Genomic DNA, 15888 nt, shown 5'->3' with positions numbered 1-15888 from the left:
CTTTTAGCAGTTATGTGCTAGCACATGGATGTCCAACCTTTTGTCTTATCTGGGCTGCATTGAGTGAAAAGCAATCGTCTTGGGCTGAGTGCATGTAGGTCACTCCAAAAGTAATGCCTCCTATTTATTTCCATGGAAACTAAAGCAGATACAAAGAGCACAATAACACTGTGTGATAGAGCAAATCCTCAGCTACAAAGCACTGTTTTCCCACATAGCCACCACTATGAGTTATGCATTTTTGCCAGCAATGAACAAAGCCTGCATGCCGTGAGTGTAAAATCTGCACCAGTGGAGGTGACCCACTGTCACCACTGCTGAAACGCACCACCTCCACTGTTTCATCTCCATCAGTGTTCAGCAAGTGTCCATGAATGTCTGTCACTGGGTGCCATTTTTCTGCATAGAGGAATTCAGTGACACACCTTTGTTCCTTATGCACTTCCATGTCACAAGCCTTTTTGTCAGGCCTCTTCTTTGCTGCCGTCTGTCACATGGCAACAAAATGCCATGGGATATTGGTGGGAAGGTTCAGCCTTTACTGCCATCCCACCAATGTCCGCCTCTGATGTCATGGACTGGCATGGTAAAATAGGAGGTGTTACTTTCATAAAATATATAATATAGTTAATGTATATAAAGTAACAAAAGCTGCTTTAATTTTTAATGTTTTGTAGTTAAAACGTGGAAAAAAGAGCAATAAAAACATAAAAATGAGTGGAATGGTTGGGCCCAACTTTGTGAAATTAACACATCTTCTGGTTCGGTGGCTGTGGCTGCAATTCTTAGCGAGTTCTCAAGGTATTCCTCAGAAATGTTTTATGAAATTTGACTCTTCCTGTGCTTCATCCTTGAAAACATTTGTTTGCAAATGTATGCACCAACAAAAAGCAGTGACACGAATAAGGCATGACTGTGAAGCGAGGGATATATCTGGTTAGAGAGGGCTTGTAAAGGTCAGGTAAAGCGATGTGATCAGATTTTTGATCGTAACTCTATGTATTCCATTTGAAAATTCACAAGTACTGTATTTATACTGACTGAAAATGGAGTCACAAGTTAAAAAAAAAAATCTTTTCATCAATCTTGAACCCTGTTCACAAATTCCGTTGTCAGAATGGAAAAAAACTGCATGTGTTTTGCTGTTCACAGAACTGTGTTTAGCCCATGTATCTAAATCCATGAAGTTATTTCCCATCACTCGAGCTGGCCCTGCAGTGCACACCCTGCCCTGGCTGCAGCACTGATGCTGGGTGCTGCTGAGGGGCAGCCATGGTGTCAGCTGGGCCGGGCTGTGAGTGGCCTGGAGGCTGTGGGTTGGGCGCCTGTCCTAGTGCAAGCGTATTTCTTGTTGCTTCCTGAAATCTGTATGGCCTGGACATGGCCCAGTTTTTTCCCTTCGCTCAAACAGTGTTTGTACCACGTGCCAGTGAGATCAGCTGTTTCCATGCAGAGGAATAGTGGTGGTGGTTCTCGTCTCCGGCTGTGGGGCTCGCGCTCCCAGCTGACACAAACCAGGACCAGGCAGGCTGCGGGTGGGTCCCACGCTTTGGGAAGCCCTGCAGTATGCCTCAGCAGCTCTTGTGCTTGCTTTCGACTTGTTTCTGGCCCTCTTTGGGCTGAGGGTACTTAGGTGAGATCAAATGCTCCATCTGCAGAAAGGAAAGGTGGGCCACTCGAAGCAAGTCCGATCCTGATTCAAATAATAGAGGCTATTATTAAAATGTAACTCTAGCTGCTCTAGTGCTATTAACTACAATAAAAATGTTTTATTTATTCTATCTGCAGTATTTCCACTTTATGACACATCCTAGGAACTCTGATAGGTTCATTTATTTGTCATTTGAGCACTGAAATATGAAGGAAGGGTTGGAATCTATAGCGTTATTATGTGGGAGTTATTTGTGCCTTGTGTTTCAATACTGCAGATCATAATGACTCCCCTTGGGTTCGTCTTTCATCTGGCATGAAGGAAGCTGAGCTTTGCGCTCATTTTCTGAATGAAAGAGGAAGTGAGAGGAGTGTCATGTTTTATATGACCATGCAATAATAATATACCTTTGCTGTGCAAGTGTTAAAAATTAACTTAAATAGTTAAATTCTGGTGTGTAAGAACTTCTGCTTTATTTTCACATGCCCTGTGGTGCAAGCTGGGCTTCTTGCTCAGACCCAAACGTTTTAACCAGCTGACTACTGCTGCTCAGACCGCGGAGTTAAGGCAGTTTGCAAAACTGTTAGCTGAATTCTCTCCCAGCAGGGGAAAAAAAACACAATTGAATTTGCTTGCTAAATTATTCATTGTGAATCATTCACTTAATTCTCATAATAAATGGTTTCTTACCCTTGGTTCTATTGACTAATTGCTATGCTTAATGGTTTTACTTGCTTTTGTTTTCTGTACAATTTAATTTTGCTGGGATGATATCGTCTGGAAAAGTCCAAATGAGGGGAATGAGAGCTGTGTGTCTGTGCTGGTGTAGCTGCCACTGAGCACCAGGATTTCAGCTGCAGCCATTCCCAGCTAAATTATACTCAGGGCTGTTACGGGAAGAACTGCAGCAATGCAGCCCCTGCTTAGGCTGCTTGCCACGGCGAAGGCCGTGCAACTACATGTTGGACACTTCCTCTGATACCATTTTCTGCTGTCTTTGGTCACCCATAGGTTGCGGCAAGGCATTTCTCACAAGCACCCCTCAGGTGTTTTAAGGAGAGATGGAAGCCTGAACTGGGTGCCTATTCTGCAGTGATAATCTTGGCAAATGAGCTGGAAAAGCTTGGAGGAAACTTCTCAAGTGTGAACTCAGACACTTGAACAGCTGAAGGCGATGCTGTGGCTATAGCAGAATTACAGCTCTCTCCCTCAGGAAGCCATAAGGAGGATGGGTGGGAGAGGAGGGTAGTACAATTGCTTTCAGTGTTGCTTTTGTGCCTATAGATACTGTACAGATGGATCTATTCAAATGAACACATGATGTGACTGATAATTGTCCAGTAATGAATGTTAAAAATATTCCTGCTTCTCTCTAAATGCTGATAATGCTGCTTTCCATCACACAAAGCAGTGAAGCTCTAATAGTCGTTACTGAAAGAACACTGGATTGGAAGAAATTAAAAAGATGTGAAGATGGAAGTGAAGCTTGAATAAGTCTTACCGAGGGCTCTTCTCACAGAAGTGCCTTTGACTTCTGCTGCACACAGCTTATTTGCACTACCTGAGGAAAAGTCTGGAGATTTACTATCTAGGTCATGGAGCTGCGTTTGAGTTTCCAGCAAAATGTGCCAAAACAAGGCAGATAGGAAGCAAAATAGTAGCAGATTTCCTTTTTTTTTTTTTTTCACTGAGTATGAGATGCCTTTGTACTTGTTACAATCCAAGGTATGTAACTCTACCTCAGAGCCAGGAATATGATTATTTGTTATAGTCTTTTATCATATTTTGGTTTGTTAAACTCTTATTATGCTAATCTTAAATTAGATGATGAAAGCTCCATTTCTGGTGCCTCCTTTCTCCCTCTCCCTGTGTGTCCCACTACATTGTAACACAATCCATGCTAATCTTAAATACCATTTTGCATGTTTTATGGCCTTACCTTCTGGAAGAGGTTGAGGATGGCCCTGAGGGGTGCCCAGCCCTGCTCCTGTGGCAGGAAAGTTCTTTTGGATGGCCAAGTGCCTATGGAGGGGTGAGAGTGGGAGCTGGCAGTGCTGGGCTGTGCAGGTGAATCTGAGTCATGGCAGCAGAGGCAGTATTTTGGATTCTGAGGCTGACAGACAGTCTCAGTCCTTTTATTTTACACCCCAGGAGCTCTTCGGAAAACCTGGAGAGATGTCCTTCTTCCCTGGAGAGTGGAGTTTTCTATTGCTTGTTCATAGAGATATGGAGCCTCATTCTTGATATAGCTGTCTGTTCTCTGACCCCAAAGCTGAATCCCAACAGTTGCGCTGATTTGCTTCATTTGTATGTTGATTTTAATAGCTCTGTTTCCTGGGTGAACTGCTGCTTAACATCAGAATGGCAGTGAGACTGAGTGTTTCTGGGTTTTGGTGTGTGTGGGGGCGAAATGAAGCTGAAATAGTTACTCCGTGCATTGGGAAGCTCCTCAGGTAGCCAATTCCCACCATTATCAACCACCTATTGGGAAATATCCCAGGAGTTATCTCCCAGCATTGGAAGGCTAAGGCAGATTCCAGGAGGTTACTTCTAACACTGAGCAGAACAGTGCTGCAAATAGTGCACCAAGTCAGACTATTTTAAAACGTGCTCTGCTACGTCTATAAAATCATGAAAAGAGAGAAAAGCAGCGCAAAGCCCGTGAGAATTTTCCTAACATCTCTTTGCTGTCTTTCCCTTCTTGTCTCAGGCTCTATTTGCAGTGATTCATGAAAAAAGCCCTGAAGAGCTGACATTTGGGCTTTGGTCCTTGACACTTAAGTAAAACACTTTAAAGTGTAGTTTGGGAGCTTTAGACTCCTTCCTTGCACTCACTCTCTCAACCACTTTTGAAATAATAAAAAGAGCACTGACGGATGTTGGTTTTCAGCTCTCTTTTCTTCTGACTTCATCTGCTCTCCTGGGTGCTGGCGGGAAGCGATGGCTGCGAGGCAGAGCTGCTCGAGGGGTGCAACCCGAGGGGCTCCGTGCTGCACACACTGCTGCTTTGTTGGGCTCTGAGGTGCAGGTGGTGCTGCTACCGCGAGGGAAAGGCAGGAGCAAAGAGTTAACCTGCTCCTGTGCAGTGACATTAGTGGGACCTTTCCATTGCAGACCTGCCTGTGAAACTAATAAAGATAGCTCTTAGTGCCTCTGTAGGGCTTTGTTTTCAAAGCTCTGTACCAATTCCTCCTAACTGACTTCTGAAATGGCTGTGGGAGTGGTTGAAAATAAGTCAAATTCTTTGTGCTTTATATATGAAGAAAAGCTTTTGAATGCATAAGCACTGCCTGTTTTGCTGTTTCCCCATGCCTCTGTTGTGAGCGGGTAGGGGAGCCAGATGCTCCCAAGCTCATGTTCAGCCTTTATGTTTGGAGCTGCTTCTGTGCCAGAGCTGTGTGCACTGCATGCGCTGCAAAGAGCTGCGCTCGGTAATGTATTCCTATGCACAAACCAATCTTACTGGAAATAATTAATAATAACGGACCAGACCACGCTCTTAGTTATACTGATGTAAGACTATCCTAACTCTACTGACTGCACGATGTGCCTTTCACAATTAGCGTATTTTTTTTCTGCCATAAAATAGTGTGATATGTTGTGGAGGTCAATAATGACTCGTGCTGACAAGGTACTTTTTCAGCCTGCTTTATTAGTAAGGTTGCAGGTACCACACTTGGGACACACACATTTGGGAGGCTGCATCTCAATAGGAGCTCCAGAGAATAACCCTTGATCCTAGGAGCATTAAACAAGGAATACACAAGGGTTAATTAGGTGGCTGCAGCTCGCATTTATACAAAATGTCCTGCAGCTGTATCGACCATATTGCCTTGTCAGAGTTGGCTCCTGAAGCTGCCTTATCTATTCACAGTGTGGCTGTTTGCAGAAGCCAGCCCTGCTTCCTGCCCAGGAGATGGGAGAGCTTCTGTGCAAGGTGTGCCCAGCTCTGTCCTCTGCAGCCCAAGGGGGCTCCTTCTCCCAGGAAGGAAAGGAGTTTTTGCTCATGGTGATTACTGGATTTCAGTGTGGAACAGCCATTGCAGGAGGAGGTGTCTTGTCTGGTACTGGTATTGGTGTTTCACTAGCACTGGGTGTATTGTATTCCGGGCAGAACCTTATACTTATGGATCTGTTTCTCCACAGCATGTAATTTTCTGTTATAGTCAAAGACTTACTAAGTAAAACTGAAGTGTCCTCAAAGGACCATGAAGCTGTTAGAGGTAAAATGGCTACTCCTAGATGAGGCAGGAGATGAAATCTGCTTTGTCAACATATACAAAATGACGTTTGCTGAAAATAAGCTTCAGAGAATACATAAAGTGATTTGCTTGGAATCGCATCTGCTTGCTTGCTTGTTTGCAGTCATTACCTTTCCATCAAAGATGCCAGTCATGTAAACCTCAAAAGAAAAATGAGAAAGTATATTCCAAGTATTTTTAACTAAATTCTGCTTTTTTTTCCCTCCCCATTTCTAGTATGACTTTCCTTTTGATACTCAGATGTTTGGCTCATTTCAGTGCAGGGAATATAAAAACAGATGAGACATGGATTTTCTGTGTGTTATGGGGCACTACAAAGGAGAGGATATGACATAAAATAGCAGTGCTGCAGTAAACAGAACAAGCGACTATACAAGGGAGAGAATGTCAGGAGCATACTGTATGTGTCAAAATGAAATGGGACATCCATGCAATAAAAAGTGCTGCCAACAAAGCCTTTCATGTGTTTATTGAGGGAAAAGAGACTGTTAAAGTATGATTTTGATTTTGGGAGGAACAGCGCTTGCTGCTTTTGATAGTAGCTCGCGGGCAGTTTGTAATCTGTGTATCATCATGCAGTTCTTTCAGGCCCATCCTGCGGTGTGCCAGGATGTCAGTGCCTTGTCTGGGAAGGAGCCGAGCTGATTGACCCGCTAACTGTGGTGCAGCCATTGGAATGGGATGAATGATGGGGTCCTGCTGGAACACAGGGTCCTGCATGCGCTCTGCTGCTGTGAGTGGAAAGGCATCTGCAGCCTCTGGTTACAGCAGTGATGGGACAGGAACTTGATTTTGTGTTTGCGTACTTGAATGAGCAAGGACTGAACAGATGTTTGAATTAAATTTGGAGAGAATGCTGCCTCTCTGACTTTGCTGCCCACGTGCAAAGTCACATGGCTGTTGCAGAAGGCCAGTGGTGTAGCTGGAAGGCAATAAAGGCAGGTGAAGCTCACCCAGCTCTCCATACTGGGCAGTGGAGAATCCAGGCTTCTCCCCACTGTGCAGTCCTTGGCTCTGTGCTGAGCCACGCGGTGCCCAGCAGGCCATTGGCCTCCTACCCTGCTCTGCTCCCAGGGCTGCTACTTCAGCTGATGCTGCAGATGGGAGCTGCCATTCTGCCACTTTGAAAGTTCTTTTGCATTTTCAAAATAATTGTTTCATGCCTTTTGCTGGGTTTTTGTGACATGCAACAGGTATCTAATATCCCTCTTTATGGATTTGGTTTCCCAGTGGCTTAGTAATCTAATATGACTCCAGGAATAAATCCTTGCCTAAACGTATAACATTCTGTGGGATCCAGAGATTAGCAGAACTAAATCCTAGGTCCTCTGGGACGAGGGAGCAGCAGTGAGACTGATGGGGAACTGCCACCATGTGGCTGGAACCACTGCAAACAGACAGAACTGCGGTGTGTCCGCTTCTGGGGGAATGCATCATTCATTCTCCACCCCAACCTCCTCCATCCCCGAGTGCTGTTTGTTATTATAGGGTCATACGGCTTTGGAACAAACTCACACATGACAGTATGGAGCTGGAATCCTCTGGTGCTACCACCAGGAAAGAAAGCTGTTTTGGGGGTTTACCAGCAGGTTAGAGCATCACCACAAGTCACCTGTAGCAGCTAAAAAGGGACTTCTTTTGCCATGCACAAAGAATTAGTGCTGGGAGTGAGAGAGGGGAAGGGAAAAGCTCTTCTCTCCGGTGTTCTGACTGCTGAAATACACTCATTGTCACAGAAAGTTACTGCTATTTGTCTGATGCAGAGCAGTGAATTGCATCCCACTCAGAGGGAGGGTCCTAGGCTTTGATTGAATCCCAAACCAGACAGGTCCTATTATCCTTTTTGTCTCTTATTCAAATGTTCCTCAATCATGATAGATTTTAACATAAGGTACTATAAAATATGCTAATTTTTGTAAGAATTCAGCCTTTTGAGATTTAAACTTTGCAAAACCAGCTTATAGATTTCTGAATCCTACCTTAATGTAACCCTGTATGTGTAACTCTGGTCACAAAAATGTGGTCTTTTCTTTCTGGTTTTTTTTTTTTTTTTTTCCCCTTAGATCAGTTGCAATTATAATTTTATTATTCTGGGTCTGCTAAGCCTTTAATTTATCTGTACATGTGCAGTCGTTTATTTTGGCTTCCATCCCACTCAATAGTCTGGGAAATAATTGTTTATGGAGCTCAGAATTTTCACCGCGGTCGTGCTGAGGTTAGAGCTCTGTCACCCTGCTTGCTTGCGGAGCAGTCCCAGATGTGCACCGTGGGTGCACGCGTGCTGCCGAATCCTCGACGGCCATCTCCATGAATGGTGACGTAACTGTGCTGGCTGCTGCTGCTCTGTGCCACCTGCTGCTGGGCTCAGTGGTCTCCCGGGTCCCTGCAGCTCCCGGTAACGTGGACTCATCGTTCTGTTGGCAGTGTGTGTGGAGCTTTGTCCTGTGCAGGTTGCTTTGCATTGCTATTGCTCACATAGCAACGCTAATATTTTAGAAGTAGGATATGCTGCAAATGAATAGAAAAATAGTCTCCCTCCCACATTTGGTATTTGAGCAACTTTTCACAGCTCATTCTAGCAAACTTTGCGGCTGTCTTAAGGTTTGCTCTACAGCAAAGAGCGAATAAAGCATTAGGCACATCAAACAGTGTGAGAGCTACTGAAGTGTTACCCTTTGCTCTTGTGCTAAAGCCTTGTTGTTACTACCTGCTTTGAGAAAATACGAGTGTTCGGTTCTTCAAACCTAATGAGCCCCAGCTGGGACACGTTTCCGTTTGTACAAATGAAAGTAGATTTAACCTTTGTACAGTGGTGCTCACCCAAATTATTCAGCCTTGGGGATATTCTGCTGAGTGGCAGGATCTTGCCAAGCTGTGCGTTGCTTACTTCTGCCCCATTTGTCATTGCAGCGCAAGGATCTCTCAATAAACAACATCTGGAAAGCGACTTGAGAAGCTCTTTGTTAATCACTGGGTATAGGCTGAAGAGCATTTGGTAAACACAGGCTGATGTCAATTAACCTGGCAAGAGGTTTGGTTTGTTCAGAAGATCTAAAGGACTCTGTGATCCTTAAATTCTTCCAGTCTCTGCTCTGGGAAAATATTAACTTGAGAGAGGCCGAGCTGTTAAGGGAGAAATTTTAACAACCGACAAATGGATGTGGCAGCCTCTTCACAGACTTGTCTGCTGAATAAAATGTTTGCACTTTTTATCACTGGCATTGAAAGTCTGCTCTGTGGAATTGTTTGCTCAGTCTCTAGAGAACAATAAGTTTAGATCAGTTACTTTCGATCCTTATACTGTTTGCTGTGCACCACCTCAGAACTGTTACTGATGTCTAACCTGCTGCATGGAGAAGGATCGGGAACTTGGATTACTTTCTGCACAGGCTTTGTTCATACTGCGGCAGGAACGCTTCCCTTTGGTTTCCCATGGCAGAGCTAATATTGCACATTGTTGTTCATTACGGTATGACACCACTCTCCAAATCTCAGCATTTCTCAGAAAAGCAGCGATGCAGGGAGCTTTGTGTTGTATCAGTGCCCCTACCTGTTGCAGTCAGGTGCTCACTGCCGGGAGCTTGGCAGACAACGCTGGGACTCAGCACAAACATTTCCTTACGTGACAAATGGCAATGCTTTAAAAACAGAACGAAACAACAGCAAATGGCCAGCTTAGCATTGGTTTAGCCCAGGTAATTCCCAAGGAACACAATTAGGATTCTGTGCTGCCCAGGCTTATGCTAGGCACATCTCTCCTTTTTTTCTATAATTAGCAGAAAATGCTTTGTGACTCTCTTGCCTGCATTATGCAAAGCCGTTTTTCCCCCTCCTCTGTAACTAAGGGCACAGCTTAAGGCACTGCCAAGTGCTGAGACCAGCTGTAGCTTATATGGTGCCACTTCGCAGGAAGATCACACGGACTTTGACTTCGATCTGAAAGTACTTTGTGGCGATGGGAAGGTGATTTGGAAGTCACACATTATTTGGAGTTTTTAGTGAATGCCAGAACTCTGAAAAATATGCATGCGGGGTTTTCTTATTTTCATGGGTTTTTCAAACAGGGAAAAGATTTTAAGTAAAGCCATTTTCTACCAGGTCCTGAATTTTACAGCGAGTCAGAACAGTTTGGCAGAATGCTGCATTACCCAAACATGCCAAAACTACCGCTGTGAGCATCAGAGTATGGCTCCACCAGCATCAGGCAGTGCTCTGTCTTTTCCTTATGTTTCCACTGCCCAGGGATGCTCAGAAGAACAGTTCCTGCTGGCTTGCACAGGGCTCCTATAAGCAGAGAATGGTGCCCTGCTCTGCCCCCCGGGGGTGCTGGTGCAGGCTGGAGCGGCAAGGACTGTGCTGTCTTTGCCTTTGCTGGAGTTCTGCTGCCATAAGAATTGATTAAATCACTTCTGTCAGAAAGCACTTATAGTATTTCCTTTCAAGGAACAACTTGTTTGCCTTTGGAAGGGCCCAAAGGGTGCCAAAAGGTACTTATTTTCAAAGCATTCCTAGGGAAAGGTATAACAATCTTACTGTGTTTTCTTCCTTATTAGGGTCAGGGTCCTCATCCGAAACAAACAGACCAGCTGACAAGTTGTGTGCCTTCAGCATTTGGCAAAACTTGAGCAGTTGGTGCTGGCTCTTCCCCTAGGTGGCCTTGCAGGACAGAGGGCTTTGTGATTATTTCAGATGACCAGACCTCAGTACCCCTTGTGGCACCAAGCCTGTGTGTTTTGCAGTAAATCACAAGATTTTCTGTAGGAAACAGAGATTAGAGTTCGGTGGAGTTCTCAGCTGAAGTATTGGCTGCTATAATAATGTTTTCCTGTATTTGCCTGTGGTTTGAAGTGGACTGCTGAGACATGGAGCGTGCCCTCGAAAAGGAGGGGAGCTGGCCTGCCTGTGGGGTGCATGCTGCTTGGGAAGTGAGGGTAGGGAAGTAGGTTGGGAAAAAGCAGTGTGGAGGGAGATGCCTCCTCTTTCTGGCTGCAGCCCAAATAGGTAAGTGGACTTCATTTGTCTTTGCTCCCAAGTTGTCATGGGGCAGCTACACAGTCTGTAACGCCTTCAGGTATGTAAGGGAAGAAGCAGAAATCAGAACTGCCCTCTTGCTATGTTTCCCTACATAAACTGTGCGTGCAGAGGCACACACAGCTTTCTCATCCCTCTGGTAGTGATGAAAAATCTCCAGGTGAAGTGTAACTAAACAAGATGTTTGTGCCTGTGACAGTGAGCAAGCTGCCTACCAGCCAGAACAAGCCTGATTTCACAGGTCTGTGCTGCTCAGCAGCTGCAAAACCTCTTTACATGGTCAGAGGACACTGCCTACCAGTGTTCATGCTACTCTTCCTTGCTGCCTTACCCACTGAGGCAACCTGTGCAGCCCCAATGCTGGCTCTGGGTGCTGTACTAGGGAGCTGGTGACACAGAGGGACTCACTGCACTGGAGTCAGGAATGTTGGCAAACCTGCAGAGAAATGGCTGAGTGCAGAACCTTTCACAAGCAGATATCAGAAGTTAAATAAAGCTTTCCTCTACAGGAGAATGAAGAATTAGAGAAGTGACAGTTGTGTGTTTCTCCATTATTCCTGGGCAGATGCAGCAGGTGTGTCAGTGCCAGGGTGCTGAAAAGTAATACCCAGTAATGCCTTGCATGGGGACAGTCAGTATGAACGCAAGGAGCTCATCTGGCTTGGGCTGAGGGCTCTGTTTAACCAATATAGGCAGGTAGTGGAGGTGTGAAATTGAAAAAGTCAGGGCTGCTTCCTACCCTATTCTTTGTAGACAGGTTTCTTGTACTTATTTGAAGGCCAAGAGTCCCAAGGGACAGTGGTATCACCTTTAATACTTTCTTTCTAATGAGATTTTTCCAGATTTGTCCCAAAGCCACATCTTGTATCACAAATGCCTTTATTAAGTCACTCGGTTTGCTTTACAGTGTAGGAGAAGCAGTAACTCTTACCATTTTCTCAACTTTCTTTGATGCGTTTAAAACTTAACACAAAAATGCTGCCCTTTCTGAAGTGACAAAATTTGGACTCAACAAAGCTGTTACGTCAGTCAGGTCCTTAGTAAGAAGGAAGTTTGCTCAGAATCGTGTTTTAGAAGAGGCTTAGTACTAGACTGCAATCTTTGCTTGCAATCTAAAGCCTATGAGATTGGGCCAAATCACTCTTCTAAATCAGAACTTAAATTGCACAGCCCTTAAAGGCTTCAATTCCTGGTTCCTTAACACCATCAGCATTTACATATTACACTACTTCACTTGCAACTTCACACACCTGCAGCCCTTGGTGCCACTTACTTGTTTTGAAGAAAATGCACTGTATCAAGTGAAGCCAGCTAAGGCTTCCTTCGGGCTCTTCAAAGTTACCAGGGCATGAGACTGTACAATATTCTTGGAAGTATCTTGTATAGGGTAGTATAGGTAGAATGGCAACCTGAAATTCCGGCGCCAGGAAAAATAGGAGCGTGTTCAGTCCAATTGTTTTCAGTGATCTAGGTTAGGGTAGGTCTTGCACTGACTTGGTGTGCTGTTGGTGTCACAGGGAGACAGCGGGATGACTTTTTAATTGGTGCTATAAATGGATCAGTAAATCTTTTAGTGCCTGTGAAATCATCCAAAATGCCACTAGAATTTTTTTTTTCTAAAAACTGTTTACTGGGGAGATGTTCTACATCAATCCAGGGCTGTTGGACTGCTAGACCTTTTTTCCAGTGTAGTGACAAGTAATGAACTGATGATAAGAAACAGTTAAAATGGTTGCAAAAGCTGCAAATTTCTAATGTTAACCTCAACACTGGGAGAAAGAATGGATCCAGCACCCATAAATGCATGGTCATGTTGCTTGAGAAGCTGCTCTCAGCTGCTTCATCTCTGCTCCTCCTGAAAAGTTTCAGGACAGAAGTTTTGCTAGAAAGTGTCACAATATACTCCACTGAGCTGAGAGGGTGAAGCTTCCACAAGGAAGATGTAAACTTTAAAAAAACAGAGAATCATACAATGGCTTGGGTTGGATGGGACCTTGAAACTCAACCAGTTCCAGCTCCCTGCTGTGGGCAGGTTTGCCAGCCGCCAGATCAGGCTGTCCAGGTCCCCGTCCAACCTGGCCTTGAACGTCTCCAGGGATGGGGCATCCACAGATTCTCTTGGCAGCCTGTGCCAGAGCCCCACTGCCCTCTGAGTAAAGATTTTTCCCTAGTATCTAATCTAAATCTCCTCTCTTTTAATTTGAAGCCATTCCCCACAGTCCTATTGCCATCTGACCATGTAAAAAGTTGGGTCTCCCTCTTGTTTATAAGCTCCCTTTAAGTACTGGAATGCACTGGTTCTGATGCGGGTGGTTGATATGGCCAACCACTAAATCATGCACCAGGTCAGACTGCCCAGGGCTCCATCCAACCTGGCCTTGAACATTTCCAGGGATGGGGCATCCACAGCCTCTCTGGGCAGCCTGTGCTGACACCTCATCACTCTCTCAGTGACTTCTCATATGTGAATGATTCTCACCATTCCATATTAGTGCTATGAAACAAATGTTATTTTCTTTATTCTTCACCAAGAGGGGAAGAGGCTCTACTTATTTTCTCTTGCATCCTAACCCTATCTCTTCCCATCTCAGGAGTGATGCTTAGTAGGACTTGGATGAAGAGCTGAGTACTATTGTCACATACGTTTAGCATGTTTTTAGAGTTCATTATCGTACTCAGAGTTATTAACTTTATTATTATATCTAATAATAAAAAAATACTGTAAGGAGAGTAGATAATTGCAGGTATTCTCTCTGGGCTTTTGTGAGCAGATATTGAATAGAAAATTGCTGGTATAATAGTATTTTCAGGAGTGTTGCTGCACCAAGGATTTATGGTTTTTTGGTGGTTGGTTGCCTTTTTTTTGCTTGCAAAAAATGTGCTCGTTTTCTATATTGAAAGCGGGACTATCACCAAGTGTCACCTTGAAGAATTGAACCCACTACAGTATTTTGTTATATATCAGAAAACAAAGTGTAGGGCTGGTACACTATTAAGCAACAGCAGTGGAGCTGCCACTCTCAACCTCATTATTCAAGCCTCTCTTTAGTTCAATTATACACCTCTACAGCTAAGGAAGATAGATGAAGGTCATTTGGGAGCTGTAAACCACAACGCACTGAATGCAGAACTATGTTCTTAAGCTGATTTACACCTTGTTCTCAGCGTTGTACAGCATGGGGCTTCGATTGAAATGCAGAGGCAGTGATTGAAAAGCCTTTTTCCTCTTCTTAGCTCCAGATCCACTCCCTGTAATTATCATCTTGATTAGATGGCGAGAGACAATGACTTCTGCTTTTGGCATCCCGGCTGGGACAAAACCCCAAATCCTGAGACTGTCAGCACTTGGGCAGAGAGCACACTGGGGATGCACACTGGTGTTTACATCTGCAATAAGTTCATTCTTGGCTGTGCTATTGGTCCACTGAGAAAGAAAAAGTCTAATTGAGAAAAGCAATTTTCCTTTCCAGGGGAGACAAAGAACTGCCATCTTGTACTGATTTACCTGCAATACATCTCAAGGCGCGAGGAGTGTTGTGTATATTGAAGAAAGTTAATTAAACAATGCAAATGCATAAAAGGGATGGTTGTGTGCATGCGCTACTGACAGGTGATTGTAGGCTTTGCTCACGTGGAACAGAGACGTTTGTAAGATAACTTAGTTCAAAGAATGCTGTACAAAACATCTGAGACCAGATTCTTAGGACAGTGAATCTGCAGGTATGTAATGCTAAGTCAAACATGTAGGTGCTCGATAGTGTTCAAGGGGACCAGCTTACATTTTCTGCATTTGTTTGTTTCGTGTAATGGTAAATCAACATCATAGTCTCTAAACACTGTTCCTGAGCTTTTGCAATGCAGACACCTTGTTCTATGTCTTCAGGATAAATTGCACCTTAGCAAATGCTTTTATTGAAGTCAGTGGAATCAGATACCATTTCCAAGAGAGCAAGGTAGCACTGATTATCATCTTGTATGCTGCTGTTGTCTTGGGAAATGCCTAAGCTGACCAGTAAAGGGAGAGGGGGGAAAAGGCAATAAAATCAGTAATTTGAATTCTTTTCTGTAAGATGGTTTGCTGAGCATCCTGCACCTCTAGCAACTCGTCTTCATTTAGAAATAAGTTCTAACAGTAATCATGTCTCTCCTTTAACAAAGAGAACAGCACTTAGCACAGAGCCACATGCATTTCTGGTACAAAAATTAAGACTACTGTAACAAGGTTGTATTTTTTTCTATACCCAGACGTGCTTCATTAGTTTTTCCTCTCCGGTAAGGTAGAACATTAATTACCATGAATGCATTGTTACTTATGATATTTCAGAACTTTTTTCAGGTTTTTTCTGATATTTTTATTTATTGTAAATGATTACATAGAAGTCCTTTAAACATCAGTATCCTATGAGATTCTTTCGACTTGAAATATTTTTTCTCGTAAGCACACACTTTTAGAATTAGTCCTTTCAAATTAATAAAACAGATCTGCTTTCTCACTTGTTCTCATTTGACCTTCATTTTAGTTTCGGGGAGTTCCTTCATGAGTTCAGCATTCTGGGCCTGTAGAAAAACCTGATTCTTCCCACAGATGCACCCGCGATCCTCACTAGTTTCATAGCCAGCTCCACCTGAAGGCCAGCACTTTCCTTACTTGCAGCAGCTGGCATACTTAAGAAAGGAGCTTTCTGCCTGTGTGCGTGTCCAGATGTCCCTGCTGACTTTGGTTTAGGAACACGTGCAGCTCCTATTGCTTTATTTTCTCCAATTCCATGTGAATGGAATTGCTGGGTGTTAAGTCAATGGGAGCACTGGGTGGGCTTGAGGCTGCCAAAAGTTGGAATCTCTTAAGAAAGAGTCCATCAGAGACAAAGGTAATGATAGATACATTCAAAGACAATAAAATTGTAATTGTATATAATTTGCTACTAACTTAATTACAGACATTCT

The sequence above is a fragment of the Tetrao urogallus genome (assembly GCF_951394365.1).
Source record: "Tetrao urogallus genome assembly, chromosome: 9".
NCBI lineage: Eukaryota > Metazoa > Chordata > Aves > Galliformes > Phasianidae > Tetrao > Tetrao urogallus.
The sequence above is the reverse complement of the archived record's forward strand: the minus strand, read 5'-3'. Positions refer to the sequence as shown.